The sequence below is a fragment of the Elephas maximus genome, chromosome 9 (genome assembly GCF_024166365.1).
Source record: "Elephas maximus indicus isolate mEleMax1 chromosome 9, mEleMax1 primary haplotype, whole genome shotgun sequence".
In the NCBI taxonomy this organism is placed as follows: domain Eukaryota; kingdom Metazoa; phylum Chordata; class Mammalia; order Proboscidea; family Elephantidae; genus Elephas; species Elephas maximus.
This window is the reverse complement of record NC_064827.1, coordinates 87825275-87852904: the sequence shown is the minus strand read 5'-3', so window position 1 is coordinate 87852904 and position 27630 is coordinate 87825275. Positions and strand designations below refer to the sequence as shown.

At 39.6% G+C, this 27630-nt stretch overlaps 1 pseudogene; it reads left to right on the top strand.

Moving 5' to 3' along the window:
* The first annotated feature begins 5 nt into the window (after positions 1-5).
* LOC126082495 (manganese-dependent ADP-ribose/CDP-alcohol diphosphatase-like) lies at positions 6-27630 on the top strand (annotated as a pseudogene).

The following is a 27630-nucleotide window of genomic DNA, read 5'->3' as shown; positions in this document are numbered from 1 at the left end:
GTGAGATGGACCGGCACAATAGCCCCAACGTGAACCCGAATATGCTAGCTATGATGAGGATGACACAGGACCAGGCAATGCTTCTTTCCATCGTACATAAGCTTGCCATGAATTGGAGGCAACTTGGCAACAGCTAACTAGTTATCATCTGTCTATCTATATGTCTGTCTGTCTATTTAACATATGCCAAGCAGTGTTCTAGGCACTCAGGATACTTAAGTGAACAAAACAGATAAAGATCCCTGCCCTTGTAGAACTTACACTCTAGTAAAGGGAAACAGACAGTAAGAAATAAGCAAGATTGTAAGTAAGCAAGTTATATAAAAGGAAAAAGTAGGCAGGCAAAAGGAATAGAGGGTGTAGGGGTGTGAGAAGTGGTCAAGGTAGGCCTCACTGGGAAAGTAAGACCTGAAGGAGGGGAGGGAGCAGGCCAAGCAGCCATCAAGAGTAGAACAGAGCGCAGAGGGAACAACAAATGCCCTAGGGTCAGAGAGCACTTGCCTTTTTAAAAGATCAAGGATGTGGTCCTCCCCTGTGGCTGGAGGAGAGTGAATAAGGGCATAGTAAGAGATGAGTGCAGAGAAGTAATCCAAGGGCTGAATCTTTGCAGAGCCTTGCAGGTCACTGTAAAAAATTTGGCTTTTTCTCTGAGTGAGAAAGCCATTGTGTGGTTTTGAGCAGAGGAGTGACATGATCTAACTTAGGCTTTAAAGGGCTTAGTCTTACTGCAGTGGAGAGCAGACCTAGGACGTACCTGGGGTAACTATAGGAAGGAGCCCATCACCTTCAGCCACAGTGTCATGCTGTGGAGAACTTAGAAGATTTTGCTGCAAATACCAATCTCTCACAAACTATTCCACGTGATACTGTAAGAGTGGGCACATGACACCATGCGTTGGTCAAAATCTGTAATACTGTGTAACATATATTATGAACCGGCAGTTCGAATCTGCCAGGCACTCCTTGGAAACTCTATGGGGCAGTTCTACTCTGTCCTATAGGGTCTCTATGAGTCGGAATCGACTCGACAGCACTGAGTTAATGTAAACTATGGATTTTGTTAATAATAATGTACCTATATTGCTTTATCAGTTGTAACAAATGCACCACAGGAATGCAAGTTGTTAATAACAAGAGAAATAATATGCAGGGGGAGGAGGGTATATGAGAATTCTCTACTTTCTGCTCAACTTTTCTGTAAAACTGCTATAAAAAAAAGTCTCTTAAAAAAAAAAAGTAATAATCCTTACTTTTTGTTCTTGATCATTGACCCCTAACTGAAGGTTTAGTTATGACTGGCTACCATACTAGACTTTAACCTACAGCCACCATATAATCAAATTACATGGTCCCGGCCATCCTACTGTTCTCTCAAATTTGCCTTAGCGACTCCCAAAAGGAGTATGAAATTTGGTCTTTTTCATCCATCAATTTCCAGGGCCCATCATTAACAACAGAAAAGAATCGGTAAGTAGAAACACTGAAACCTACTATAATGGATAATAATAATATGATGTTTTTAGTTTCTTCTGTAAGTCAGATGTTGTTCTTTATGTATATTAACAGGCTTAATCCTCTTAACCCAGTGAATTCATATGATTATTATTGCAAGTTCTCAGTGGTAGAAGCCATGCTCAAAGGCATTAAGTAACAGTAAAAACAGGAGGCAAGATTCAAACCCAGAAAACAATTCCACTACCCAATAATTTGCAATTAGCTTTGAAATAAATTTTTATTTAATGTCAGAAAAAAGCTTGTTCTCCATGGTCTTATTCACACTATTCATTAGTACAGTCAGGAAACTTTGGCCCTGATGCTGACTTCACTATGACAAATTAGAGTAAAATCCTTTTATTTGGACACAATCAAGACTGGTAGTTAATTTGTAAATTAAAAAAAAAAAAAAGTCTAAGTGAGGAAACATAAGAAATTATATATGTATACCTAAAAAATAAACTATTTTTGCTTCAAACGTTTGTGTATTCATTCACCAACCTTTTGTTCTAGAACATTTTCTTACAGTCTGATTGGAATTCTGTTATTTTCTTACAAAAAACATCACCTTTGATCTCTAGTTTCAGTTTAAAGTAGAATAAAAACATTAAGGTCACCTATGAAGAAACATGAAAATAGACTTCTCTAGACACTTAAGTAGTTTCTAATTTTTTATCATGCCTTACCCATATCTTTTTGTATTGCACAGCTCATCTTTATTGATCTTATCCAAAGCATTTAGTTTAGTTCTCATAGAAATAGTTCTTTTCATACTCAAATTTCTTTGGTTTTCATAATATTTAATAAATCATGCAATTTCAATAGAAAATACCACTAGCATGAACAGTTTGGGAAACAAACTCAGCCTACCTTGGTAAGCATATAACTCAACCGACAGGGGCAAAAATGAACAAACATATTAGTCTTCTGGATGCTGGTATTCTTCTGCAGTGGGCGCCATCCAGCATGTTGTACAGTGAGAGTGGACAGCAGAGGTTATCTAGTAGTTGGCTTAATGGATGTTGATTAATTGAACATCTGTGACTCAGATTACTGGCTATCAAGTAATGCAATTATAGTTGGAATTGCAAAACATAGAAACTAGAAGGAACAATAACAAAAAATATCTAGCAGATGGTGGTATTGTAAAATGGTGCGGCCACTGTGAAAAACAGTTTGGTGATTCCAGCAATTCCACTCATGGATATATACTCAAACAAATTGAAAACAGACACAAACAGATACTTGCAGATACTTGTAGTGCTATTCACAACAGCCAAAAGGTAGAAACGACCTAAATGTCCATCAATTTCAGATGAATGGATAAACAAAACGTGGTGCAGTATTACTCAGCCATAAAGAACAATAAAATCCTGGTAAATGCTACAGCATGGATGAACCTTGAAAACATGCTAAGTAAAATAAGTCAGTCACAAAAGAACAAAATATTGTATGATCTCACTTATATGAAATATCTAGAATTTGGGAAACATATAGAGACCAAAGTTTATTAATGGTAGCCACGGGCAGGAAGGAGGGGAAAAGCGGGAGTGATTGCTTAAAGGGGCCTGAGTTTCTGTTATGGGTGATGGAAACATTTGGAAATAGATAATGGTGTTGATTGCACAACATGATGAACATAATGTCACTACATTGTACATGTAAAAAATGTTGAAATGGCAAATGTTTTGGTATGTATATATGAAGCCCTGGTGGCAAAGCAGTTAAGAGCTATAGTTGCTAACCAAAAGGTCGGAAGTATGAATCCACCAGCCACTCCTTGGAAACCCTATGGAGCAGTTCTACTCTGTCCTATATGGTTGCTATAAGTCGTAATCAACTCAACGGCAATGGGTTTTTGGTTTTATATATAAATACTTACCACAATTAAAAAAAAAAAAATAATACCACAATCCAATCACTTAACCAGTGGGAAAAACAAAACCTTGAAAGTTAGAAGAATATCTTCTTCCCAAGATTAGCTCCTTCTAAGGGAAGGAACAAATTTGATTCTCCCTGGCCCGTGTTTTTTCTCACACTAGGAAGTTTCATTTTATCACTACTTGATACAATTATTTAAAGAAGTGAATTTTCTCTTCTTTCTAGTTCTGTTTTTCAAATAGAATTCAAAGAAGGAATTTGCTCATCTGAGACTAACATTTTATTACCTAAAAAAAATTAGACATTGAGGTTTTCAGGTTAAAAAAAGACTAGGTTTTTAGACATCATTGTCAATTACATAAAATTAATTTTGAAGTCTCTTCCAAAAACTGGGAACTTGTGACCAAATTTCTCCTGTATGCATGGCCCATTGAATTCACAGAGACTCACATTCGGGCATTGGTTGGGGACTAGAAAATAGATTGAGAGAAAAAAAATGACTGCAACATTAGAAAGAATAAATAAATAAACAAGAAACTAACTATGCAGCTGACTTTTCCAGATATTTTGCCAAGATGCCTAAGGTCGTTGGTAAATAGTCAGGTCTCATGTAATACTATCAAAAATACCTAGCACAGAAATAGATGAGAAATTGGTTATATTTACTTTGCAAAAAATCAACAGTTTGTGTGCACGTGTGCTCCATGTATATTTATAAAAATGGGTCAAATATAATGTAATAATAGGCTAAAAATGGAACTGGAGAATTAGAACCAGATTCCATATTCTCTTATTTATTTTTTCTTTCTGGTAGAAAAATGTCTTGATTTGGCATCAATAAATGTATACATTTATTAACTACCATTTCACCTTCAATTGGAGCTACCTTTTAGAAATAAAAGCTACTTTTAATCCTTTAGTCCCATGATTAAAAAAAGAAAAAAAAAGCTTTTGCTATCCAATCAATTCCAAGTCAGAGTGACCCTACAGGACAGAGTAGAAGTGCCCCACAGGCTTTCTAAGGAGAGGCTGGGGAATTCAAACTGCCGACACTTTAGCTAGCAGCCGAAGCTTAACTGCCGTGCCACCAGGGCTCATGATTACTTCCCCCAAAAAGATATGGTGACTGGTTAAAATCACTTGGAATTGAGGGTGAGGACAGTGCTATTCACCTTCCTGATGGAAATCCTTACCCCACCTGGGAAGGAAGTATTATCAAGCTAGCATTGTCTTCAGGGTAACTTAATTGTTCAAGTGGACTTATAAACATAGCTTCAGTGATACTGCACTCCCCTGAGCCTTTTCAAACCTCACAATTCTGTTTCCTCACAGATAATGTTCTTTCCTATTATCATTAATTACTGGAATTCCCCTCGGGTTCCAGACTTGACCCATTGTGCTCCCTAGTCTACCTATTCTCCTAGGTGATATCAGTCCCTCCTAGAGTCTTGAATACACCTGCTAGTGATTCCCAGGTCTATGGCTCCAGCTCTGGCCTCTCACCCATAAATAAGAGTCAATTTCCATTAAACAGCTCTATTGGATGGCACTTAGGCACAATTCACCTATCAAAAACTGAACATCTGATCTCCTTTTCTCTCCAAGCTGCCCTGCATCAGGTGTTCTTTCTCTCACGTAGAGGAACCAGTTATCCAATCCAGAAATTTCTGAGAAAACACTCAGAAAGAATTCTTCGATTGGATTTTTCCCACTCAATTTAGATGTTTACAGTGGGGATGGCCCAGGACAAGGCAGCCTTTCATTCCACTGTTCATGGGTACCAGGAGTCAGGGGCCAAGTGGATGGCAGATATCAAGAACAACAGCAACAAGACAACATTAATCTTATTTAAATTCATAATTTATTGTACTTCCCAATAGTGCAACCAAAAGAACCCTAATGAATTAAGCCACTAGCAGCTTTCCTTTAGCACTGGTTTTGTCATCTGACTACTGTAATTTTCATCCAAAGGTCTCCGTGGATTAGATATTTCACGGTTCTGTATAAGAAAGTTTGGTTGTCTACCACCACTACAACCATCCTCCTGGCTCCATCATACCTTGTTTTCCCTCCTAAGGCTCTTTGCAGATTTATGGTCAAAATTATGCATTGATAATTCCAAATTTGAGGAATCTGGTTATAGTTACACAAAAGCAGCCAGCACAGCAGATTGTGTGTGATTTATTTTAAAATATATTAAAAAAAAAAATTAAATATCTAGGTACATATTCTCACTTCATGTGTATATTTGCATTTTTGTTCTCCAGAACTAGGAAATAAGGGAGGGGAAAAAAAGAAAAAAACACTTCTCTAAGAAAAGCTACCAAAAATAAAAAGGGAAGGACAGGGTGGTGGTGGGGGGCAGGGTTGGGTAGGGAAAGAGGTGGAAAAAAAAAAAAGGATACATTTTCCACTACACTAATTAAATGTAATCACAGCTGACAACTAACTATTGTGTTGTGGGTTTATAGAGTCAGCTTAAAGGCTTCGTTCTTGATTAAATCAAGTGCAAGCCGTACTAGAGGCACTAATGATAAAGCAAGCCACATTAGACTGTAAAATATAACAAGGATCCTCTTTCACACATCAACGTATTTCTCATTTAGTCAGAGTTTGCCACTCTGAAAATACATGTCGGTAATCATTCTTCTCTTTTTCTTGATCTTTTGCTACTTTCTCCAGGGCCTGCAGTAAACTGTGGAGGTGGAACAATGAAGTCTTTCATGCAGAAGGAAAAGAAGAAAAGAAAAAGCTCTCTGGGTACAAAGCTCTCTCTCCTTTTCTATGTTTCTATGAACACACTCATAGAAACAAAAGGAAAGGATGAACGCTTTTTTTAGCGGTCAAAAGGTATTTCAGAAATAAAAGAAGACATTCTTGAGAATGGCTTTGTGTCTGTCTTCCAACTGACTCTCACTGGGTAGCATGTGTTAAGCCTTTTCAGTATCAAGAATCCAAGTTCAGAACAACTAAAGCACAGACTTGGGTTTTATGAAAAGCAATGACATTTGACTAAAATGACCAACAGCCCTTGACATTATAGAGAACTCTGTAAGAAAAATACTGGTACCATTGAGCATTTTGAATAGTTAGACAAATGTAGACAAACCTCCTAAATCTGATCTGACTTGTTGTTTACAAAATAATTTCATGGGATGAGCAGTGAGATCTTGGAACTTAGGTTTAACTTTGGTGTCAGGAAAGAAGCCAAGTAAAATATAGGAAGCTTTGAAAGAGTGAAGCCTACATTAAGTCAGGATCTCAGCTAACACCTTTTCTTTAACAGAGCACAAAATAAAAGCTAGAATATTTAGAAGTAGAAATGTTATGCCCAAAAGTTCTAATCAGTGCATTACTTCTAATTCATGAGCTACTCAAGAGGCAGGGGACTCAGGAGTTCTTGTCTCTGCTGTTTTTTAAAAGTACATTGCCCTCACTAAATCTTTTAGTCCAATATCAAAAAACTCATTACCATCGAGTAAATTCTGGCCCATCAGCACCCTGTAGGACAGAGCAGAACTGCCCCATAGGGTTCCCAAGGCTGTAAATCTTTACAGAAGCAGATTGCTACATCTTTCTTCTGTGAAGCCCCTGGTGGGTTTAAACCGCGGACCTTTCAGTTAGCAGCTGAGCGCTCAACCACTTTGTGCCATCAGAGGTCCGTCCCTAGTTCGATAGGTTCTGCTTTAATATGTTAAAAAAAAATAGTGTTCCTTTATATTTGCATAAGCCTATAAATTAAAGGGGTCTGTAGGACTTAGTCATTATTAACTCATTTTATCCTCACTTCAACGCAGGTAGGTATTTTATAAGAGACAAGTAGGCTAAAAAAATTTTTTTTTTAAGTAGGCAATTTTCATCCAGTTTAACTCGTCATACACCAAAGCAAAAGTGCTTGTTTAAGAGTGTTCGGCCACATAATGAAGATACAGCCAAATGTGTTTGAAACAGGGGACCAATGTTGTGTGAATTGAGTGTACCCATTGATAAAGCTACTTATTAACATCATCTATTTTAACTGTGATCCATACTAGGGGAGGCAGGGATCAACCCCCTCCCCCCACCCCCCCCCCATCCCCGGCCACACGGAACCCTCCCTCTCAACACTTCAAGTGGGAGCAGCTTAAACTGGTTTTAATATTGCTGATTTACAAGCCATAATAAATTTGTTTGGCTGTTGTTCCCTGGAGGCTTATTTAAATGTGAAAGCAAAGGGACTAGTCATAAAGATTCTTTGTTCTGAGTTTAGTTGGAAAAGAAGAAAGGCACTAGAGAGAGTTATATATATATATTTTTTATATAATATCTTCCAGTACACTGCTAATGTTCAATCAACTTTAAATCACAAAAACAATGAAAATTTTCAATTTCTCTATTTTTAATTTAACTAATATTCATTTTTTTTTTCATTAAGTATTTAGTATCCAGAATGCACTGGGATAGGTAGTGTAAGGATGTAATTGTCAATAACAAGGCATCCTAGATCTGCCTTACAGACACATCCTCTTCCTCCCAAACCCATTAAAATTATATCAAGGAATAAAAAGTTATAGACAGGATTTTGGAAAGGTGGACAAAGGATTAAAGAAAAAAGTATAAATTTGCTCTCTCCAGAAACCCCTGTAAAGCCACAGTAAAGGAATAAGTAGGTAGGTAGATAGATAGTTTTTAAAGGCATAAACGTAAGAAGAAATGGAGATAATCCAACAGCACAAAATTTAGGAGGGCAGTAAAGCAGATAGATTTTTATTGCTATTCCCTGTCACTGAGTTACTTCCCTTTGCCAACAATGGCAGTAGATTGGAAAAGTTCAGAGTCTCTACTCTGGGGGAAGCCCTGCATCCTTGAGGATGTCAGTACTATCCTGAAAATGCATGGATTAAGTGAATAACTACCAGCTGAATGACCCCTACTCCTGCCCTCCCTAGCCTCCTTCTCTCCCCTCCCCCCAGCAATCCTCCAATCCTCTTCTGTCACTAGCTACCAGGTTCTTAGTATGCAGGCCTTGCTCTCTAGGCAGGAGATCAAAAGATATTTCTCTAGAGAATCAGGCTAGTCCAAATGGAAAGATTTAGCATGATTATCAGAGTTTTCCCCCAAAATAGTCCAGCCAAATCACCCTGATGGGAAAACTCAGAGTTAACAAGACATAACTCAGAGATTCCAAATGGAAACTCTAATCAGAAAATCAGATTGCTCCCATTCTGAATCATGATTGTCAAGCAAAGATTACCAGAAATCTGAAGAAAACTTCTAATATGGAACATAACCTGTTGCACCCGCTGCCATCGAGTCAATTCCAACTCATAGTGGCCCTGTAGGACAGAATAGAACTGCCCCACAGGGTTTCCAAGGAGCAACTGGTGGATTCGAACTGCCAACCTTTTTCTTAGTAGCCAAGCTCTTAACCACTGGGCCACCAGGGCTCCAGTGGTGAGAATAAACCAAATGACTAACTTAGAGAATATGGCCTAAAAAGAGAGACTAAAAGTTCAAAAAAAATCCCATTAATATCCCTAGAGAGAGGATTCTCATAGATGCAGTTTGCCAGCTAGCTTCTATGAAAAATTAATATAAAAGAATAAAACAAAACAAAACAAAAAAACCAAACCCACTGCCTTCAAGTCATAAGATGGTATAAAAGAATGCAGAGAGCAAAAAGAACTATTGGAAAATACAATTTGATAGCATCTGAATCAAGCCATGATCTTTCAATCAACTCACATGCAAAAGGTGAATAATGAAAAAGGAAGGCAAAAGAGGAATTGATACATTAGAACTGTGATGTTGAATATACTATGAACTGCCAGAAGAACAAACAAATCTATCTTAGAAGAAATAGAACCAGAATGCTCCTTAGAAGCGAGTATGGCCAGACTTTGACTCACTCACTTTGGACATATCATTAGGGAAGCCAATCGTTAGAAAAGGGCACAATGTTCGGTAAAGTGAGGGTCAGTGAAAGCAAGGGAATCCTTATTGAGATGGATTGACACAATAGCTGTGATGATGGACTCAAACAAACCAAAGATCATGAAGATGGTGCAGGAGCAGGCAACATGTCCTTTTGTTATACATAAGGTCGCATGAGTTGGAGCCAATGCTACAGCAACTAAAAACAACAACATAATAAAAACACAGTCATCAGCTTCACTGAATACTAGAAGACAATAGATCACTGTCTCTGAAGTTTTCAAGTAAAATTTTTTTCACCCTAGAATTTTTAACCCAACCAAACTACTAATCAACATAAAGGCAACATAGGCATATTTTAGACACATAGGGACTTAGAAAGTTTACCTCACATATACCCTTTCTTATATAGTTACTTTAGGGATTTGTAATGAATTAATCAACCAAAAAGGAGGAAGACAAATAGGTCGTGAACAGAGTAGATTCAACTTAGGGAAGTCATGAAGGTAAGTTCAGGATAACAGGTTTGCACCCATTCTAGAGAGCAACCAGCCCATGTTGGAACAGGAAGAGTCCAAGGAGGGTGTATTCAGAAGAAAGGAGAAATCTAGATATTTGATCATTGAGACACTGGAAGAGTTAAGCATATAATGAAAGCAGAAAATGCAAAAAAAAAGGCAATTAGAAACCACAGGCAAAACAAAAAGTTGTACAAGAAAATAAATATGTTTGGGCGGTAAACAATATTAACATAATCTTAATACTACAAGAACTATTTTCTAGACTTAATCTTATAGAACCCACTGATAAAGCACAGAAGCCTTAATTACAGTTACAAAAGAGAAAATAAATGCTATGAACTTTAACCATATAAAAAGTATAAATGACAAAAGTTACAAAATAAAACGTATTCAAAAAGCTGAAGGGAAGAGTAGAGGTGGCAATGCCCCAATCTTACAACATAGGGAATCAAGAGATACCACATATAATTGATAGAAAAATAAAATATTTGGGGCTAGGTTAATTTGTGCATACTATTCCTCAGCTGGGCTCTCCCCTCAGAAATTTTTTTTAGGCATTTTTGGTCAGCAACTTATTCCTTTCCTTGGTGTACTTTTGTTAAATTTTCACTACCTCCTTAAAAACTTAATTTGCCTATTTCCCCTCCTCCTCCTCCTCCTTCTTTCAATTCTAATTCTAGTTCTCCTTCTTCCCCTTCTTCCTCCTTCTTCTGCTTCTAATTCTCCTTCTCCTAATTCTTCTGTTTCTTCCTCTTCCTCTTCTTCCTCATCCTTTTCTTCCAATTCTAATTCTCTCTCTCCATTTTCTTCTTCCAATTCTAATTATTCTTCCCCTCCTTGTAATTCTAGTTATTTTCCTTCATTTTCTCCTCTTTCTTTTAATCTTGCTTTCTTATATTCTCTCTCTCTCTCTCTCTCACACACACACACCTTCCACTACTCTAGGAAAGACAGTCTTATCACCCATAAACCCAATAAACCTCTACCCCCACCTATTGCTTTTCTCCCATGTCAGAAGAAGAGGAGCCCTTTTCCTAGTCAAAGCCAACTTCTCTGCTTGCGTTTTTTATCCCATTTGTTCCTGCTTCTCCAGGAATCTGCACCGTCTTTTTATTATCATCTCCCCCCTGTAATTTCTACTCCTCTTTCTCTGTGAGCACATTTCCCTTGCCTTAAAACATAGCTAAGCTTCTCGCACAGATGAAAATCCTTCCTTTCTTCTCAAGTCCACTCTTTCTTCTACAGATGGTTGTGGAGTACCTGTTATATGCTAGACAATGAGACTAAAACCAAGCCAAACCTATTGCTATTGAGTCTATAACGAATCATAGTGACCATATAGGGCAGAGTAGAACTGCCCTATATAGTTTCCAAGGCCGTAATCTTTATAGAAACAGATTGCCACATCTTTTTCCCATGGAGCAGCTAGTGGGTTCTAACTGCCAGCCTTTCAATTAGCAGCCAAGCACTTAACCACTGTGCCTCCAGGGTTCCTTGACAATGAAAATAACTTTGGCAAATGAAACAGACATGGACCTGCTCTCATGGAGCTTACTGTCAATGGGGGAGCAGATGATAAGTAAGCAAATAATCACAAATTTCAAATAATTACAAATAAATACATCCTAGGAAAGAAACAAATAGGGTACCATGATAGAGAGTAAAAAGGAGGTCCACTAAATGAGTGTAGCCAAGAAAGGAATCTTAAAATTCGGTCACTTCCATTATCCAAGTTCAGGCTGTCATCGTCACCTGGGTTCCAATGAACTCTTAACCAGATTCCCTGCTTGCAAATTTCCCCTTTTGGTCCTTATATGTGGCTACCATAGTTGAGTTTCTAAAACAGATCAAATATTTTCATTTTCATACTTACTTAAGCGTTCAGTGGTTTCTCAATACCTGCAAGCCCAGGTACTTGAGCCTGACATTTTAAAATGACTAGGTGATTAAGAACAGATTATGAGGTCTCTATGTAAACAGAGACCAGTGCTATGAGGAATGCTTGGTGCTGACTTTAATCTCCGGAACTCCCTTGGCTTTGTTATTTTTGCCAGCCAATCTCTGTTTTGTTTTGCTTTGCCTTGTCTAACAAAACAAAACAAAAAACCTTACAAGGAAAAGCCTCCAGTGGAAGAGCCTAGCAACAGCATTCTCTCCTACAACCAGTATATGAGAAAGAAGCCCTAAGAGACAGACTTGGCTGTAGAACCAGAGAAAGAACTGGTTGAATCTCCACAGAAAGAAAGGGTGACACAGAGCAGAGAAAAGGACTCTGCAAGATGAACAGCAAGAAGAACTCAATGCGGGCTCCTAGAAAAGCATTTAAGACAGTTCCCTCTCTTTCTGCCCCTTTCCTCTAGCTGTTGCAGGAGGCAAATTTTAACACTTTTCCTTAAAATGCTATTAGGAAAACTAGTCAATTAAATAAAATAAAAGTATACTTGGTGAATTTCTCATTTGGAGATATGGGCTTCTGTGAATTGGGCATTGAGTGAACTTGCCTCAAAAGCCTAGGAGAATAAGTCATTCTGCATATTTGCCTGATTCCACCAGGAAGGAAGTACATTACATAGTCCGAGGTTAAAGCCAAGGGCAGAAGGGCTTGCGCCTCACTTCCTTTTTAGTATTTGAGAGAATATTTTGTCTCCCGTTGCTTCTGCTTCAGCTTGTGGACAATAGAGGGTGGGTCTCAATTTAGCTCTCCCAAGCTACCCTAAAGGGAACTTGGAATTTAGTTGAGGGTCTGACTAGGTGTTTACCAGAAGCTGTAGTGACAAAGGAGATAAGGTTACCTGTCAGGGGTGGGCCAGAACTGACTCACCAGTTCAGAGAGTTGACCATTAAATTTTTTAAAAGTTTTCAAACCAGTGGTTAAACACACCAAAAACCAAACCCATTGCCATCAAGTCAAATCTGGCTCATAATGACCCTGTAGGGCAGAGTAGAACTGCCCCCAGGGGGTTTCCAAGGTTGTGATTCTTAAGGAAGTAGACTGCCAGATCTTTCTCCCTTTGAGTGGCTGATGAGTTCAAACTCCGGCCTTTTCATCAGCAGCTGAGCGCTTGACCACTGGACCACCAGGGCTCCTCAATTAAACTTCAAATTAAATAAATTCTATTAAAAACAAAGCAATAAATACTTAAAATTCATCACATTTTACTATCATCTACGCTCTTAAGCCCGGTGGTTAAGGGCTACGGCTGCTAACCAAAAGATCTGCAGTTTGAATCAACCAGGCCATCCTTGGAAATTCTATGTGGCAGTTCTACTCTGTCTTATAGGGTCGCTAGGAGTCAGAATCAACTTATTGGCAAAAGTTTGGTTTTGGTTTTTTTGAGACTATTTACATCTATGATATCTGTATTGTGTGTCTCTTCCCAACTCCACAATCAGTGACATCACACTGATAGCTTGAAATGCCAAGAGGGGAGCATTTATACCACAGAAATCTGCAAATACTGCAAGGCAGGGTTCCCCCTCAACCCAGAACCAAACATTAATCATTTTCTATCACGCCACTGCCTATGGTCTATGCATTAGGATTCCTTGTCCAAGGAATCTACAGGAGTCACATCTGGACTTATGCAGTGCTAAAAGGACAGAGCCACGTCAGCAAGGAATAGTTCGTGAGTTCTATCACCTGGAGACTTCAGCATCAGACACCAGCAGAACACCTTGGGATGGCACCAGTTCGCCTCAGTGATCACCACCAGTGCAGGGAGCAGCCCAGACCAGCCATGAAATAGCAGAGACCAGCAAGGATCCAAAAGACACTAAAAACCCCACAACTCCTTCCACCACCAAGAGATCACTTAAACCTCATATTCAGATGCCGTCTTGGAGAAAAATGCAGAAATCTGTAAAACTGAGCACTTTATCCAAAAGAGATGGGAATTTACCTAAAGAAACTGATCCCTTTGTTTGTTTGTTTGCTTAGTTTTGTTTTGTTTTTAATAGAATTGAACTAAATTCATCTGGTAGGACTGAAACTGACCCTATCTCCCTTATCCTGCTGAGGAGGGTTGGTTGAATGAGGGTGCACTTTGGTAAGGACAGACCAACATAAAGGAGCCATATTTTGTTGTTTTTGCACATTTGAGAGTAACGTGTATAAATTTACACCCCTGATAAATATCGTGACGGTGATATTTACCTTTTATTGAGTGGTTACAGGTCATTTTCCATACATCATGTCAGTGTGTCCTCCCAACAACTTATTATGGTAAACATTACCAGTATCTTTCATATGCAGATGAAGAAACTGAGGCTCCGAAAGTTGTGTAACTTACACAAGGTCACACAGGTAAGAAGGGAATGTAGGCAGGCCTCAAAAAGAAGACTGGTATGGCTCCAGGAACTGAGCAGTTGTGTTACCCTGCCTGTCATCAACCTTACACAAGCCTTCCTCGGGTCCTTTTGGCTGTCTAGGCACTGCTTGCAGGATTAACACACCAGGACAGAGTCTCCTCACAGGAAGGCATCTGGAAGGGACAACCTGGGAGCCAAGTCAAGTCAGGAGGGCTGCTATTACGTTAAAGGCTGATCATGAGTACTTTAGGGCCTAGAAGAAGAAATGAATTGTCACTGGAAAGGAAGCTGAGGACAGAAACTAAGTGCACAAACCATCGTGAAGGTAAATGGGCAACAGATTTGGCAGCTAATGGGGTTGAGAGACAAGTAATGAATGAGATGTGGATCAGGGAGGCTGGACCATGTAGAACTAAATCCAGGAAAACTGTGCAAGCATTCATTTTATGCAATGCCCAACTCATCTTTCCAAGGCAGCAGTGGTATCCCAAGGGAGTCAAGCCAGGCATGAAACCAGCCTTTCTCCAAAGTGTGATTATTATTCAAACGTTCCCTCCTGCTGCTCTGCATGCCCGATGACTGCTATCTCTGTCCAACTCTTATTTGTTTTGAAAAATAAGTGTTTTTTATTAGTTGATCAAAATAAACCATGCATATAATTTAAGAAACTCATATATGTTGTTGTTGTTAGGTGCCGTCGAGTCAGTTCTGACTCATAGCAAACCTGGGTACAACAGAAGGAAACATTGCCCAGCCCTGCGCCATCCTCACAATCATTGTTATGCTTGAGCCCATTGCTGCAGCCTCTATGTGAATCCATCTCGTTGAGGGTCTTCCTCTTTTTTCGCTGACCCTGTACTTTACCAAGCATGATGTCCTTCTCCAGGGACTGATTCCTCCTGATAACATGTCCAAAGTATGTGAGATATAGTCCTGCCATCTTTGTTTCTAAGGAGCATTCTGGTTGTACTTCTTCCAAGACAGATTTATTCATTCTTCTGGCAGTCCGTGGTATATTCAATATTCTTCTGAGTTCATAAGAAAAAACAGCAGTCACCTGCTCCAATCCACCCCCTTTCCAAGTCCAACTCCCCACAGTTTGCACCCAACTTCTATAAATGGCTCTCACAGAATAGGACAAGCCAGAACCTGTCCCAGTATTTCTACCCCATTTTATTATCCTGCAGAGAGTGGGAGGAGCAGAACATAAAGGTCTGTAAATATAAAGCCTCAGTTAACACAAACAGACTGAGATTCAGAGTAGCACAGGAGGCAAGGGTGGGTATCTACCCATCCCTCTTTTGTTTCACTGATTTCCATGGGCGGATGGATAGTTTCTCCCCATTGTCTGGTGTGTGGCTTTAGTATTGTCCACTGCCCCAGCTCCAGGGAATGAGTCAGCATTTCCCTCCTCCTTTTTACTTCCCATCCGCTGATATTGCAGCTCTCTATAACTCCCCTTAACACCAAGAAGGCTCCCAAACACAATTTGAGTTCAAAGGGACATTTTCCCAGCTCAATAGCAAAAGTTTGTTCTTGGGTATAGGGTTGCAACAACTTAAGCTTCCCTTTCTCTGCTGCCCTAAAAGATGTCATTCTTGTGCCCATTCATGTATTCAATGCGAATTTTCTAAGTATCCACTCTACACAAAGCCCATGACCAGCATGGAGGATGCAGTTTAAATGCACATTCTATGCCCTCATGTTGGCTGTGGACAAAGTCAGGTGAACGAGCCAACACAAGGCGTGTGGTGAGAGCACCTGTGGAAGCACCTAGGAAGGGCACTTCACACCTGACGGAGTAGTTAGGGACAGCTTTCCAGAGCCAAAACACTGAGGTCACACTTTGTTCTTCTGTGCATGTAGGAGCCTGTAAAGGGGCAAGGGACTAGAAAAAACACTAAGAAGGAGATAGTAATTCACTGGTTGTTTCAGCCTTATCTCCTGTTGACAGGTTATGGTTCTTATTTACCCAACTTCTAGATGGTAATCTCTTAATAGCACTTTTGTTCCGCCAGCGCAGTTAACCCTACCTGTCTCACAACCAGAGGTGCCTGAGAAGAAAAGCCTGGCGATCTACTTGCAAAAAATCAGCCTTTGAAAACACTATGAAACACAGCTCTACGCTGACAGTTTTTTTTTTTAAAGACCTGCCTTTGTAGAGAAAGAAGAGTAAAGAAGTAGAAAAGGAGCAGGAGGAGAGAAGAAATAATAAAGACAGCAACAGAAGGAAAGAGTGATAGAGCTAAAAACAAGGGCAGGGACTGGGACAAGGTGAGTGTTTTAGTTTATTAGTGCTGCTGTAACAGAAATACCACAAGTGGGTGGATTTAATGAACAGAGATTTATTTTCTCACATTTTAGGAGGTAGAAGTCTGAATTCAGGGCTCCAGTTCTAGGGGAAGGTTTTCTTACTCTGTCAGCTCTGGGGGAAGGTCATGGTGTCTATTTAGCTGCTGTTCCTTGATTTCTTGTCCAACTTTGTCCTTCCTTCTCTGTGCCTAATCTGCTCTTTTTACATCTCAAAAGTGATTGCCTTAAAACATACCATACACTGATATGGCTTCATGAACATAACAAAGAAACCCCTGTTCCAAGATGGGATCACAGTCACATGTATAGGGGTTAGGATTTACAACACATATTTTGGGGGGACACAATTTAATCCGTAAAAGTGAGGGTGCAGAAGAATTCCAAAACAAAGACCACATAAATGAAGGATCTTATGGGAAATATATGTTGAAATAAAAAGAAAGTCCAAATCAGGGACAGGAGATGAGACAACAAAGTATACATGGTATCAAAATTACACGTGATCCATAGAGAATCATTTTGGCTTTGGCTAATCGTGATAAAGTCCAGCCAAGGACCAATCAAATGTGCCCGTTTCTCTGTGGTCTTCTATACATAACGTATTTCAGCTAACTCACATCCTCAACAAGGCAGCTCTGGCAGAAAATACACTTGTAACTGGGAGAGGAGTCACCTTTCCTACTTAATACAGGGAGGAGGAGTTGAATTTTGCTCCTTTTCACGGCTAAAATTAAATTTCCTCTAGCCTGCCTTTGTGAATTCCTTCTGAAGTTACTCCTCCACCCCTCCCTGCCTCATTTTCTCTGGGGAAACAGTAAGCTGAACAAAGAGTCCAATTATTCTCCATGTGTAGGAAAAAGGGACTACAGTAACTCTGAGAAAAGATATCATTCCAGAATTAATTCATGGCATAAAAAATTCTACACACACACACACACAAAACCCACCTCCAGGAGCCTCCATCTTAAAAACAGTGTTTCACTAACAACCCACTAAAAATGCAAATACAGTTCCAGCTCAGATGGGGACACATGATTTTAAGCTGTCTACTGGTACGCACTTGTCTGCAAGTTCAATACTATAGGGCGCAACAGGAAATTATAGCTTAATATTTTAGAAATCAACCTGCTGGTGAGAAAATGGTATGTTCACATTGTTTATCCAGTACTGAGACATCCATCTTTCCAATCCAGAAAAATATCAGAGGAGGGATTTCCCACCCATGTGTATCTCCTGACAAAAATAGAGAAGCAAATATTACTGTAGTTGAGAAGATCAGAAAAAAACTGGTGAGAGCTCACTCAGGAATTTTTTGAAACACCATTGGGTACTACTTACTGAATTTAACGGTAAGTAGTAAATTTTGAAAACTACGCTACCCTGAAATCATTATTTTTCTCCATGAGCTTTGGAGAGTATTGATTTGGAAGTATGGATTTATTTGCCCACTGAGTCTTTCGGAAAACACGTTCTGGTTTTCTTTATAATCCCAGCCTGTCTCTCTAGGTTTATATGGAAGCTAATTTCTTCTGGTCTCACACCCATTTCTTCAACTAAGGCATATAAAAGGTTCAACTACATCTCTTCAAAGTTTTACAAATACCTGTCCTGAGGCTTTCTAGAAAAGGAAGAACTTTAACTCCTCCTGGGGAACTTTGGTCAGTAAGGAGGATTGTGGATCACTTTAGTAAGAAATAAGGGGCTTTCCCTGGAGTAAAAGGGACGTAGATAAGCAAGAACATGCTAGGCTATGCGTTAAGGAAGAAATTTTTTTGACAGATATAATGCCTAACAAATTCTGAAACTGACTGTCAAGTAATATCTAACATAGGAGATGCATAACAGAATAAATTGTGTTATACCACCATTTCTTTTAAGTGATTTAAAGCAGTAAGAAGCTTAAAATGATGAAAGTCCTTAACCACACTGGGGGAAAAAACACTCACAAATCACCTATATTATGGAGGTTTACTGAAAAGATACGTAAAAATATGGGCTCAAACAAGAAATCCCTCATCAGCCTCACAGCCTCCTTGGGTCCTAGTTCTTCCAACGCTGAGTTATGCTGCAGGCTTCCAGAAGTACAGAAGAAATACCTCAACATGCAAGACTGCAACCCGAGCTCGAACTGCCTATCAAGCTATTTTTAGCTAGCATGTTTCACTTCTAAAAGAAGAAATCTGTTGAGTAAATTTTATAGCACCTTTTATAAAGGGACCATGTTAGGTCGAAATCAGGCAAAGATGTATTTGTGCACCAAATCACACTCATCTATATACAGACTGCCTGGTTAAATTGACGTTTTTTTTTTTTTTTTTTTTTTAATTAGCACAGCTAGGCTTGTTTGGTTAAAAAACAATGCTATGGGGATTGTATCAGATTACACAGGAAAGAACTGGTTGGGGTCACTTAAAAAGTAACTTTGTCACAAAAATATCCAGGATAAATAAGACTGAAAAAAGAAAAAAAAGATATATGCAACACAGATGACAAAATGTTAATATCCCCAATATGAAAAGTGCTCTAATAAGTAAATAAGTAAAAAAAAAAAAATGCAATAGAAAAACTGAACAAAAGATATTTGTCTTTTTGGAGAGGGCATACCCAGCATCTGAACACCCATCTAACCCTTGATGGCCATGGGATATATGGTATCTGTCATGGATTGAATTGTGTCCTCCAAAAATATGTGTGTCAATTTGGCTAGGCCATGATTCCCAGTATTGGGTGATTGTCCATCATTTTGTCAACTGATATGATTTTCATATGTGTTGAAAATCCTATCTCTATGATGTTAATGAGGTGGGATTAGCGGCAGTTATGTTAATGAGGCAGGACTCAATCTACAAGATTGGATTGCATTTTGAGCCAATCTCTTTTGAGATATAAAAGAGAGGAGTAGAGAGACACAGGGACATCATACCACCAAGAAAGCAGCGCAAGGAGCAGAGTGCATCCTTTGGACCTGAGGTTCCTGCGTGGAGAAGCTCCTGGACCAAGGGAAGATTGATGATAAGGACCTTCCTCAAGAGCTGACAGAGAGAGAAAGCTTTACCCTGCAGCTGGCTCCCTGAATTAGAACTTCTAGCCTACTAGACTCTGAGAGAATAAACGTCTGTTCATTAAAGCCATCCCATTTGGTATTTGTTATAGCAGCACCAGACAACTAAGACAGTATTCCAACCACTTTTTATGCCTCTGGATTTCTTTGGGAAGGAGGAACCCTGGTTGCATAGTGATTAAGAGCTCCTTGGAAACTCTATGAGGCAGTTCTACTCTGTCCTATAGGGTCACTATGAGTCAGAATTGACTCCACAGAAATGGGTTAGCCTCAAGGTAGGAGGCTTCTGACATGTGTGAAACTCAAGAACCCTGAGTTGGAGCCTCGTTTTTGTGTAGATTGAGCATAGTCTTAGATGGTGCCTCCTGGATGTGTAAATTTTCTAAAGTTTTGACAGATTTTCCTTTATTTCTGTGGAATAAGCCTGCTTGCTGTGTTTCCCAGCTATTATGTTCTTTTGAGAATGTACTTACCCGGAGACTAAACTATTCTTAGTCTTCATTCAGTCACAGTGGCCATTTTCTCCTTGATGCCATTCATTGTTTCCAAGTATTACTGGCTCCATGCTTTCCTAGCTTCTGAACAGTAAATAATGCTTTTGCCATAAAGAATAACGCATTGCAGTGCTACTTTTCAAGAGACTCTTACCCCGCATTCAGTCTTAGGGCCAATCATTTCTTCCACATGTAGCAGGTGGAATGCACTGCTACGAGCAAGTTCTGCAATATTCCAGGGCACCTTTTCTGCTTCTTAGCTGTTAGTACTGCATTTGTTGTATGAAGAATTCATACTAGTGGTGATTTTCCTGAAATTCAAATTCCTTTAGCTTTATTTATTTGGCCTGTCAGTACTGTTTTGGAGTAATGAAGAAAGCATTGCAGTGGTAATTTTCCTGAGATAAAAAATCCCTTGGCTTTATTTATTTGGGCTGTAAGTACTGCTTTTGCAGCAAGGAAGAATACATTGTACCCTGTTTTGAAAAGCTTCATGAAAAATAATAAAAAAGCTAAGAAGGAGACTAGAATAAAATGTAAGCGAAGTTATTGCCAGGTGCCTTCATGTTTTACCTTATGTTCTGCAAATTTTCAAGAAATTAAAAGATTTTATCATTGACTCATATCAGCAGTATTTAAAATGTCCGGGGTCCTGAAGGACGTATGTGATCCCAGATAATGGGTATCAAAATCCATAACTCATACCAAAAATTCTGAATTGGTCCTTCAATCAGCATGCCTTCTGTTAGTGAAAACACATGATGTCAACAAAAAATTCAAAGCAGAAAATAATTGGGTAACCAAAGGGCTAATACAGGCAAGTACTGGAGGAAAGCAAGGTCCCATTTTCCTCTGTAAGAGCCAAGGGGACCAGAGAATCTTGCTCTTACCCACTGAATGCTACAGTACAGCATGTGACCTAGGCTCAGTCAATCAGGTGCTGCCACCCAGGACTCTGAATCTTGAGGGACTGATTCAAAGACATAGGAACAACTGGGAATTTATTCACGGTAGTACTGCGAATCCCAAGACAGTGACAGTGGGTTGTGCCAAGGATGGCCAGTGACAGCATATTAGTCCTATGCTGTTAGCTTTACTTCTTTCTTCATTACCCAGCCTTTCTTTTGCTAGCTTGGTTCTCCAGCCTTCTCACTAATTCTGTAAGCCCCTCCTCCCAACTATTTCCAGCAAAATTCATTTCTGTTTAGTTTGTTGTTGTTAGGTGCCGTCAAGTCGGTTCCAACTCATAGCGACCCTATACACAACAGAATGAAACACTGCCCGGTCCTGCGCCATCCTTACAGTCGTTGTTATGCTTGAGCTCATTGTTGCAGCCACTGTGTCAATCCACCTTGTTGAGGGTCTTCCTCTTTTCCGCTGACCCTGTACTCTGCCAAGCATGATGTCCTTCTCCAGGGACTGATCCCTCCTGATGTGTCCAAAGTATGTAAGACTCAGTCTCGCCATCCTTGCCTCTAAGGAGCATTCTGGCCACACTTCTTCCAAGATAGATTTGTTCGTTCTTTCAGCAGTCCATGGTATATTCAATATTCTTCACCAACACCACAATTCGAAGGCGCCAACTCTTCTTCAGTCTTCCTTATTCATTGTCCAGCTTTCACATGCATATGATGGGATTGAAAATACCATGGCTTGGGTCAGGCGCACCTTAGTCTGCAGAGTGACATCTTTGCTTTTCAACACTTTGAAGAGGTCCTTTGCAGCAGATTTACCCAATGCAATGCATCTTTTGATTTCTTGACTGCTGCTTCCATGGCTGTTGATTGGGGATCCAAGTAAAATGAAATCCTTGACAACTTCGATCTTTTGTCTTTTTATCATGATGTTGCTCATTGGCCCAGTTGTGAGGATTTGTGTTTTCTTTATGTTGGGGTGCAGTCCATACTGAAGGCTGTGGTCTTTGATCTTCATTAGTAAGTGCTTCAAGTCCTCTTCACTTTCAGCAAGCAAGGTTGTGTCATCTGCATAACGCAGGTTGTTAATAAGTCTTCCTCCAATCCTGATGCCCCATTCTTCTTCATATAGTCCAGCTTCTTGTATTATTTGTTCAGCATACAGATTGAATAGGTATGGTGAAAGAACACAACCCTGATGCACACCTTTTCTGACTTTAAACCAATCAGTTTCCCCTTGTTCTGTCTAAACAACTGCCTCTTGAACTATGTAAAGGTTCCTCATGAGCACAATTAGGTGTTCTGGAATTCTTATTCTTTGCAGTGTTATCCGTAGTTTGTTATGATCCACACAGTCGAATGCCTTTGCATAGTCAATAAAACACAGGTAAACATCCTCCTGGTATTCTCTGCTTTCAGCCAGGATCCATGTGATGTCAGCAATGATATCCCTGGTTCCACGTCCTCTTCTGAAACCAGCCTGAATTTCTGGCAGTTCCCTGTCGATATACTGCTGCAGCTGTTTTTGAATGATCTTCAGCAAAATTTTGCTTGCGTGTGATATTAATGATATTGTTCTATAATTTCCACGTTTGGTTGGATCACCTTTCTTGGGAATAGGCATAAATATGGATCTCTTCCAGTCAGTTGGCCAGGAAGCTGTCTTCCATATTTCTTGGCATAGACGAGTGAGCACCTCCAGGGCTGCATCTGTTTGTTGAAACACCTCAATTGATATTCCATCAATTCCTGGAGCCTTGTTTTTCGCCAATGCCTTCAGAGCAGCTTGGAGTTCTTCCTTCAGTACCATCGGTTCCTGATCATATGCCACCTCTTGAAATGGTTGGATATCGACTAATTCTTTTTGGTATAATGACTCTGTGTATTCCTTCCATCTTCTTTTGATGCTTCCTGTGTCGTTTAATATTTTCCCCATAGAATCCTTCACTATTGCAACTCGAGGCTTGAATTTTTTCTTCAGTTCTTTCAGCTTGAGAAGCGCCAAGCGTGTTTTTCCCTTTTGGTTTTCCATCTCCAGCTCTTTGCACATGTCATTATAATACTTTTCTTTGTCTTCTCGAGATGCCCTTTGAAATCTTCTGTTCAGTTCTTTTACTTCATCAATTCTTCCTTTTGCTTTAGCTGCTCGACACTCAAGAGCAAGTTTTGGAGTCTCCTCTTACATCCATCTTGGTCTTTTCTTTCTTTCCTGTCTTTTCAGTGACCTCTTGCTTTCTTCATGGATGATGTCCTTGATGTCATTCCGCAACTCATCTGGTCTTCAGTCAGTAGTGTTCAGTGCATCAAATCTATTCTTCAGATGGTCTCTACATTCAGGTGTGATACACTCAAGGTCATATTTTGGTTTTCATGGACTTGCTCTGATTTTCTTCAGTTTCAGCTTGAACTTGCATATGAGCAATTGATGGTCTGTTCCACAGTCGCCCCCTGGCCTTGTTCTGACTGATAATATTGAGCTTTTCCATCATCTCTTTCCACAGATGTAGTCAATTTGATTTCTGCATGTTCCATCTGGCAAGGTCCATGTGTATAGTCGCCATTTATGTTGGTGAAAGGAGGTATTTGCAATGAAGAAGTCCTTGGTCTTGCAAAATTCTATCATTCCATCTCCGGCATTGTTCCTATCACCAAGACCGTATTTTCCAACTACTGATCCTTCTTCTTTGTTTCCAACTTTTGCATTCCAATCGCCAGTAATTATCAATGCATCTTGATTGCATGTTCGATAAATGTCAGACTGGCAGCAGCTGATAAAAATCTTCTATTTCTTCATCTTTGGCCCTAGTGGTTGGTAGGTAAATTTGAATAATAGTCATATTAACTGGTCTTCCTTGTAGGTGTATGGATATTATCCTATCACTGACAGCATTGTACTTCAGAATAGATTTTGAAAAGTTCTTTTTGACGATGAATGCAACACTGCTCCTCTTCAAGTTGTCATTCCCAGCATAGTAGACTATACGATTGTCTGATTCAATATGGCCAATACCAGTCCATTTCAGCTCACTAATGCCTTTTTTTTTTTCTAGGATATCGATGTTTATGCGTTCCATTTCACTTTTTTTTTTTAATAACTTTTATTAAGCTTCAAGTGAACGTTTACAAATCCAATCAGTCTGTCACATATAAGTTTACATACATCTCACTCCCTACTCCCACTTGCTCTCCCCCTCTTGAGTCAGCCCTTTCAGTCTCTCCTTTCTTGACAATTTTGCCGGATTCCCTCTCTCTCTATCCTCCCATCCCCCCTCCAGACAAGAGTTGCCAACACAATCTCGAGTGTCCACCTGATATCATTAGCTCACTCTTCATCAGCGTCTCTCTCCCACCCGCTAACCAGTCCCTTTCATTTCTGATGAGTTGTCTTCGGGGATGGTTCCTGTCCTGTGTCAACTGAAGGTCTGGGGAGCATGGCCGTCGGGATTCCTCCAGTCTCAGTCAGACCATTAAGTTTGGTCTTTTTATGAGAATTTGGGGTCTGTATCCCACTGATCTCCTGCTCCCTCAGGGGTCCTCTGCTGTGCTCCCTGTCAGAGCAGTCATCGATTGTGGCCGGGCACCAACTAGTTCTTCTGGTCTCAGGATGATGTAGGTCTCTGGTTCATGTGGCCCTTTCTGTCTCTTGGGCTCTTAGTTGTCGTGTGGCCTTGGTGTTCTTCATTTTCCTTTGCTCCAGGTGGGTTGAGACCAATTGCTGCATCTTAGATGGCCCCTTGTTAGCATTTAAGACCCCAGACGCCACATTTCAAAGTGGGATGCAGAATGATTTCATAATAGAATTATTTTGCCAATTGACTTAGAAGTCCCCGAAAACCATGTTCCCCAGACCCCCGCACTTGCTCCGCTGACCTTTGAAGCATTCATTTTATCCCGGAAACTTCTTTGCTTTTGGTCCAGTCCAATTGAGCTGACCTTCCATGTATTGAGTGCTGTCTTTCCCTTCACCTAAAGCAGTTCTTATCTACTGATTAATCAATAAAAAACCCTCTCCCACCCTCCCTCCCTCCCCGCCTCGTAACCTCAAAAGTATGTGTTCTTCTCAGGTTTACTATTTCTTAAGATCTTATAATAGTGGTCTTATACAATATTTGTCCTTTTGCCTCTGACTAATTTCGCTCAGCATAATGCCTTCGAGGTTCCTCCATGTTATGAAATGTTTCACAGATTCGTCACTGTTCTTTATCGATGCGTAGTATTCCATTGTGTGAATATACCACAATTTATTTATCCATTCATCCGTAGATGGACACCTTGGTTGCTTCCAACTTTTTGCTATTGTAAACTGAGCTGCAATAAACATGGGTGTGCATATATCTGTTTGTGTGAAGGCTCTTGTATCTCTAGGGTATATTCCCAGGAGTGGGATTTCTGGGTTGTATGGTAGTTCTATTTCTAACTGTTTAAGATAATGCCAGATGGATTTCCAAAGTGGTTGTACCATTTTACATTCCCACCAGCAGTGTATAAGAGTTCCAGTCTCTCTGCAGCCTCTCCAACATTTATTATTTTGTGTTTTTTGGATTAATGCCAGCCTTGCTGGTGTGAGATGGAATCTCATCGTAGTTTTAATTTGCATTTTTCTAATGGCTAATGATCGAGAGCATTTTCTCATGTATCTGTTGGCTGCCTGAATATCTTCTTTAGTGAAATGTGTGTTCATATCCTTTGCCCACTTCTTGATTGGGTTGTTTGTCTTTTTGTGGTGGAGTTTTGACAGAATCATGCAGATTTTAGAGATCAGGCGCTGGTCGGAGATGTCATAGCTGAAAATTCTTTCCCAGTCTGTAGGTGGTCTTTTTACTCTTTTGGAGAAGTCTTTAGATGAGCATAGGTGTTTGATTTTTAGGAGCTCCCAGTTATCGGGTTTCCCATTTAACTTTTGATGATTTCTAATTTTCCTAGATTCATACTTCGTACATTCCAGGTTCTGATGATTAATGGATGTTTGGAGCTGTTTCTTCTCATTTTGAGTCATGCCACATCAGCAAATGAAGGTCCCGAAAGCTTTACTCCATCCACATCATTAAGGTTGACTCTGCTTTGAGGGGGCAGCTCTTCCCCAGTCGTCTTTTGAGTGCCTTCCAACCTGGGGGGCTCATCTTCCAGCACTATATCAGACAATGTTCCGCTGCTATTCATAAGCTTTTCATTGACTAATGCTTTTCAGAAGCAGACTGCCAGGTCTCTCTTCTTAGTCTGTCTTAGTCTGGAAGCTCAGCTGAAACCTGTCCTCCTTGGGTGACCCTGCTGGTATCTGAATACCGGTGGCATATCTTCCAGCATCACAGCAACACACAAACCCCCACAGTACGACAAACTGACAGACACGTGGGGGCTGTTTAGGTTTAGACATAATTCCCAAATAAAGAAATGTGTATGGATAATAAACATACAGAAACATGCTCAAACTCATTAATAATCAAGGAAAGGGAAAAAAGAGAATGTATCTTTTTACTAGATCAGGAATGATTAAAAGATCATTATATATGTATATATATATATTTACTCATTGCAACCCTATAGGACAGACTAGAACTGCCCCATAGGTCTCTCTCTCTCTCTCTCTTTTTCTGTGGAAACCCTAGTGGTATAGTGGTTAAGAGCTATGAGTCAGAATCAACTCGATGGCAATAGGTTTTTTTCTTTGTTTGTTTATATGGTTTCTTAGTATATCTTGAAACTATTTTTGAAAAAAAAAAACTGATACAGAGGAGTTCGGCTTGATAATCAATCATTAGGCAGCTTGTATATATATGCAACTTATTTTTCCATCAAGGAATTGTCAATAACTGCCTGCTTTTCTCAGATGTACCTGTTGACTTTCCTAAAAGGTTTATAAGAGCTTCAGTTATTAATTGAATTTAATCAGACTTTGATTAAACCTTTTTAAGTTTTATTTTAAATAAAACACTTCAGTCTGGTTAACATATATATACATATACCCTATTGTATATTTCAGCTTGGAGATATTATTGATATCATTAATAGATATAATGTGCAGTATGAAGTACCAGAAAAGTCATTAGAACTTGTTATAAACACATTCACAATGCTTAAAGTCCCAGTTCACTATACATGAGGAAATCATGAATTTTAAAACTTCAACAGGGACTATTTAACAAACTCCAAACTTAACGTAAAGTTTCTAGAAGACCAGAGAATTATTATGCTTATCATTTTTTACCATTCCCTAAATTCCAGTTCATTTTACTTGATGCTTATGACTTGAGCATCTTGGGTGTGGATCAGTGTTCTCCAAGATACCATAATGATGAAGATACTGCAAGAGCATAATCCAAGTGCAGAATTCAATAGTCCTCAAGGACTTTCTGAGTCCCAGTTTTTCCAGTTTAATGGAGAATTCAGCCAAGAACAGCTGAACTGGCTGAATGAAGTTCTTATATTCTCTGATACAAACCAAGAAAAGGCAGTGATGATGAACCATCTTCCCATTTACCCAGAATCCTCTGACAGCATGTGCCTAGCCTGGAATTACAGAGACACCCTTACAGTCATTTGGTCTCATGAGTGTGTGGTATGCTTCTTTGCTGGTCATACTCATTATGGTAGATACGTGGAGGATCCTTGTGGTGTCCACCACATCAGTCTAGAAGGGGTCATTGAAACAAAGCCTGACAGCCAAGCTTTTGGCACATTTCCTATCTATCCTGATAAAACGAGTTCCAAACAGAATTATGAATTACAAGTAA